The following is a 6000-nucleotide window of genomic DNA, read 5'->3' as shown; positions in this document are numbered from 1 at the left end:
GAGGATAGTAATAATATTTTTGAATAGTGATTTGTAGCTTTCAAAACACATTAATGGTGCATTATCTCTTTAGATCTTTATGCTGTGCTTAGTCACTCAGTCTTGTCCACTTTTTGCAACCCCATGGACTGTAGCCCACCAGGCTCCTCTGTCCATGGGGATTCTCCAGGCAAGAATACTGGAGTGGGTTGCCATGCCCTCCTCCAGGGGATCTTCCTGACCCAGGGATCGAACCCAGGTCTCCCACATTGCAGGCAGATTCTTTACTATCTGAGCCACCACAAAAGCCCCATAATACTGGAATGGGTAGCCTATCCCTTCTCCAGGAGAACTCACCAACCCAGTAATCGAACCAGGGTCTCCTGAACTGTAGGCAGTCTTTACCAGCTGAGCTGCCAAGGAAGATCTTTATAGTAACCCTATATGGCAGGCGGAACATGCATTTTTATCATCATTTTCTCACATAAGGAAACTAAGGCACGGTTAAGATGTGGTAACAGTATCAAGGAATGTTTCTTTGAGAAGCTAATCTTACTACACAAAGGTAATGCCAAGGACAAGGACACTTACATAAATATTCCTAGCAAAGAGTTTCAGGGGCTCCTGTGTGTGCATGGCATTTCTTCGAGTGTTCCTAAGGATGTTTACTATGAGAAGACCAGTCTGTGACCAACAGTTCTCCCTCTGCTTTTCCCACCAAAACTCTTTGAATATAGTTATGGAGAAAAGTTTAACTACTAGAAAATAGAAATATGTGTGTGAGATTTATAAATGTGTATGTGATAAAAGCACTATGAATTATTAGACAGCCATTGCTTTTGTATAGCAATTCACTCACCTATGCCCAATTGGAAATAGAATAGGCAAGTTTCCTCTTGTTTCTTCCACCACTGAAAGCCTTGGTTCTGCATCTAATTTGCGCCTTCTGTTTTCTCAGCTTCCACTAGAGCTTCATTACAAGCGCTGATTTGCAGCCGTGCACACACTAGGTTATTAGGAATAGCCCCAGAGCACAATACACGGTGGCTCTTAGAGGAGAACCAGAAAAGGGCCCTATCTTAGGTGGCTTTGCAGAGTGATTTGTCATCTTCTTCCCCATCCTGGAGGACGTGTATGTAAATGTGCCTTTTTATTTCTTTCTGAGGAGTAGGAGCAGATACTTGAAAGAAAAGTCTTGACATTAACAGATTCATGAGCTAGAGTTCCAAAATTTGGCTTATACTTTTAAAATCTACTGATCCAGTAAATGCTTTTATACTCCCCCTGATTCAAATCTTAAGGTTCATTATGAGAGGAATGATTAATTTTTCTCCCTAACTTGAACTATGTCACTAATAAATAACTCTCTTGGAATATTATATTTCCTATGAAATCAGACTTCTAGTTCAATGTGTATTTCTCAGTTGGGTTGTAAACACATTCAGTGATTTAGCTGCATTATTTAGCTCTTTTTCCAGGAAAGATGAGCCTATGAGCATATATCTGATACTGCTTTATTTGGGGATACAGATGGGAAGTAAGTAAGCAAAATTAGAGATAAATAATTATAGAATAGGTTTGAAGAGTGGCCCGCCTATTTTTTCAATTGATTCCCAGACATAGCTATTGAGAGTCTTCTAGGTGGCACAAATTCTTGATACCAAAGTCGATGAGATAATATCCTTGTGCTGAAGGAATTCACATATTAATCTAGTCAGAGCTATAGAATTTTAGATTGGAAAGGGAAGTTTGAAATCAATTTATTCCATGTCTTGCATTTTACAGATGAGAACATGTAACCAGTGATGTGAAACACAAGTGTTTTAGTCATGATTCTTTAGTTTCAATTAATAGACATCCAAGAAAAAAAAGCTGAAAAAAACGGGAAAATTTATTTGCTTTCATAGCCGATAGTCTAAAGAGAGTTCAGCTTTAGGTACTGCTGTATCAAGGTGTTCAAATGTTGGTCTTCCTCTTCTCTTCTTCCCCTCTACCTGCTTCCCACTTCTTTATCACTTTTCATTTTGAACTCATTTTCTTCTATCTCAAACAAGTTTCCTTCATGTGACAGGAAAGGTGAAGGGTGATAGCCCTGTCGTTCACAAACTGAAATCAAGGAGGGTCTTTCTGTCTCCTTCCCAGTGCAGAGAGGACCCAGGACTCTTGTGGCTGGCTCAGTCACAGATGCTTTCCACCCTTGTAGTGCTCCAGGATTGACAGTCCTTTCAGTGTCACATGGAGTAGACAGCTCCTCAAAGAATTATGAAGAGGGATGGAGACTTGGAACACAGCAAATGCGGAAGGAGGTGAGACCAGAAAACAAGCGTCGGAGACTATGAACTTCCCAACAGCACCGCAGGTTATGCCTGCTGAGGTCGATGGTGTCCACTTTCCTTGTCTGCCAAGATGCCCAGAGCTAAGTTTAGCAATCACTACTCCTAGCTTCAATTTCAGCTATTATTTGCCTTTCTAGAATGCCTTTCTATTATTTGCCTTCTAGAATGTTTAAGAATTCTATTATATGTATTTTCCTTTAAAAAATACACTTCAGATCTCTTTTAGGAAATAGGTGGTTGCAAATATAATAAATAACTTGCACCCTTCAACACTTCACTTTTCTTGTGCTTTTTACCAACATGGGCATCTCTTACTATCAGTTCTTATGTCTATCCAGTAGCATGTAAGGACTAATATCCTGGATTCCATTAGTTTTACGTTGGTAACGTGCAGAATTTGACCTCCAGGTTTTGTTTATCGAAAGTATTTACAATTGATAGCTCTTTAGATGGGAAATAATCTAACACAGACCCACTGGTTAACTGCTGACTAGATTTCACACTGTCAGCTTGTACATCTTATAGTCCTGCCTTCTATTTCTAACAAGCAAGAAACAGATCAAGTTCACATATTTATGGATGTGAAGGAATGGTTATTTGCAAAAATGAGAAGATCTTTGATTAATTTGTTTTAGGTATGGCATTCTCAAAATTTTATTTTCCTATAATCTGATTTTAGCTGGAAGCATAATACCAGGTACCAGAAAAATTATATAAGAGCAGAAATTATGAAATGCAAGAAATGTCAATTGAGATTTTCCTCCAAAGAGCTTTTGATGTATACATCTGTTTGTATGTTTTGTCTTCCAGTACTTGACATTGATTTTGTAGTTGGCCACTCATTAAAGCAGACAAGCAGCCCATACATGAATTTATCAGGCTGTTTGTGTTTCTTACATATTCTCTAAGCATAAGTAATCCAGGGATGAAAAAGCAGTGCTAGAGTGTTGGGGACCAAGTCTTCCTCAGACTTGTTGCTTTACCATCTTCAACTTGCAGATTCTATCTCATGGTTTGAGATCATGGCTCTATTGCTGCATAGAAGCAGCAAGAAGGGAAAAGAAGATGGGAGAGGGCATATCTTTTCCTTTTAATGTCATACTGGAAGTGTCACTTACTTCTATGTTTCATTGCTCACATGCTTATTCTCCACCTTATTTTAAGCCATCTTTTGAAGGCTATGCATTTCATTGTTTTCTGCTCTGAAAGTCTAATTTTGTTGACCATGGCAGTGAAGGGCCTATCTGAAGATTTGATTTAAAGATAGCTCAAGAACTGTGGAGAAAGTTGGGAACACAAACATTGAGTTATTGTGCTGACCAAGATGTAAGGAAAATTGGTGAGAACATTAAAATCGCTCATTTAACATTTATTGAATGCCAGTTTCAGAGGTGGCCTTATACCAAACCCAGAGTGCACAATTACACTTGGACCTTGCTCTTGAGATCCTCACAACCTGGGCTGATAGGCTTATGATTGGCTTCCTGCCAATAAAAGTGGTGGTATGATGTGTATTATTTCCCCACCCCTGCATTTTAGCAGTAAAATATATTAGTGTGTCTCCACAAATAGAGTAAGGAGATGACTATATGGGTCCTTTTTTGAGTGTTCATTTGCTTATTTTTATTTTCTTAGTAGTAGTAGTATTAGTCACTCAGTCATGTCCAACCCTTTCCAACCCCAAAGACTGTAGCCCACTCGGCTCCCCTGTCCATGGGATTCTCCAGGCTAGAATACTGGAGTGGGTAGCCATTCCCTTCTCTAGGGGAATCTTCCCAACCCAGGGATCAAACCCAGGTCTCTTGCATTGCAGGCAGGTTCTTTACAGTCCGAGCTACCAGGGAAGAAATAATAAATTTATTTTCTCATTTTTATAATATTTATATTCTGCCTTTATAATAAAAAATAAGCCCTTTATGAAAAAATAGTAAGAAAATCATTGAAGTTATACCCAGTTGAATTCTGAAAACCTCAAAAGTTAACAGAAAAATGAAAGGTGCAATAGTCATTCATTTAGTTGTTCGTTTTACATGGAAGCAAGGAGGTAGCTTTGGGTTTAAAGGATTCAGAACTTAATTTCATAGGTTGAGTAGCATTTTCTAGTGGAATAACTGTTGAAAGCTTTGTAACTGTAGTAAAACTCACAGCTCCTAGGAAACAATATTTCTTTTATCGTTCTGTTGGCACAACAGTGCTGGGATTTCTGTTTTGTGTGATTACACTTGAGAATCTGAAAGCATTCCCACAGCTTTGCTCCCACGTCAATAGGAGAAACTGTTCATGTCAACAGCACAGTGAGTCAATGAAATGACAGACAGAAGACTCGTTTCTCAACACTTTCATGTACATCAGAATATTTTATACCCTTTATGAGATATTATCACCATATTGTATGTAAATACATTTAAGCTAAGCAGTCACCTAGGATTAATATCTTTGTTCTTTTCATTTGCTTATTTATTTATTTATCTTAATGTTTAGTCCATGCTGAGATAAGACTGGAAGATCTTGCTTAGCAAGGTGGGGGAATTTAATTCTGAAGGCAATAGGAGGTTATTCAGTTTTCTGAATAGGAAAATGATAGTATTGGAACAAACTTGTTAGAGGTTGATCTGTAATGAGGTATTCTGTGTAACAGAAGGAGAATCTTGGGGTAGGTAACTAGTATGGAATTTTCCAACAGAGAGAGATAAAGTCATAAGGGCTTAAATTGTGATGACGACAGCAGTAATAGCAGAGAGGAAAGGTCAGCTGAAAGAGCTCTTTCTAAAGAAGAATTGACTGCTCACTGCAAAATGATGAAAACACTAGAACATAAACTCCTCAAGAGGTGAGAACTTGTTTGTCTTTTATCATTTCTATATTCCCCTTGCATAGAATGGTATGCCTGTGTATAGTAAAACGTTTGATAAATGTTAGTAGAATAAATTAGAATAAAAACAGACGAATGCAGTAAAATGTAATATGTGCTTTGACAGAAGCAGAAATTCTTGGTAGAAGAAGAGATGGTTGAATTGTATCTGATGGACCAGTGAGGACAGAGGCGTGGAGAGGACACTCAGGCAGGGCGAAGAGGTGGGCTCTGAGCTGTGCGAACAATCTCCAGCAGTTGGCCATTTCCCAAGGAAAGGCAGTAGACATTACCTACATGTTGGAGCTGGACTTGTAGAATTTGAGCACCTGGATAAGAAGTTTTGACTAATTGCAGTAAAGCAAAGAGGTTTTTAATATAGAAATATGTGTATCAGAAATGAGTGAAAGGTTTAGTGAGTCCTCTATGTTTAGAATAAAACATTGAGAGACCAGAGTCAATTTGAAGGCTATTGCAATAATCTATGTAAGAAGTGATGAAGGTCTAGGTTAAGGAACTAAGGACAGGGGTAGAGATCTTGGCAAGATTTAGAGAAAATGCAGGAATTAGAAAATAAAAGACAGGAACTTCCCTGGCTGTCCAGTGGTTAAGACTTTGCCTTCTGGTGGCTCAGACAGTAAAGAATCTGCCTGCAGTGCAGGAGACCTGGGTTCGATCCCTGAGCCAGGATGATTCCCCTGGAGAAGGGAATGACAATCCACTCCTATATTCTTGGCTGGAGAATTCCATGGACAGAGGAGCCTGGTGGGTCACAGTCCACGGGGTGGTAACGAGTCGGGCACAACTTAGCAGCTGACACTTACTTACTTCCTA

At 39.0% G+C, this 6000-nt stretch overlaps 1 protein-coding gene across 1 annotated transcript in view; it reads left to right on the top strand.

The window, feature by feature from the left end:
* Nucleotides 1-5049: 5049 nt before the first annotated feature.
* The window catches only part of RFX6 (regulatory factor X6), a 118218-nt gene continuing 117267 nt past the window's right edge, over nucleotides 5050-6000 (top strand). The window contains exon 1 of the mRNA XM_020901722.2: nucleotides 5050-5145. The gene's annotated coding sequence lies outside the window, so the exon portion shown is untranslated. The remainder of the gene's footprint in view (nucleotides 5146-6000) is intronic.

Source organism: Odocoileus virginianus, chromosome 19 (genome assembly GCF_023699985.2).
Source record: "Odocoileus virginianus isolate 20LAN1187 ecotype Illinois chromosome 19, Ovbor_1.2, whole genome shotgun sequence".
NCBI classification, from domain to species: Eukaryota; Metazoa; Chordata; class Mammalia; order Artiodactyla; family Cervidae; genus Odocoileus; species Odocoileus virginianus.
The sequence above is the reverse complement of the archived record's forward strand: the minus strand, read 5'-3'. Positions and strand labels throughout refer to the sequence as shown.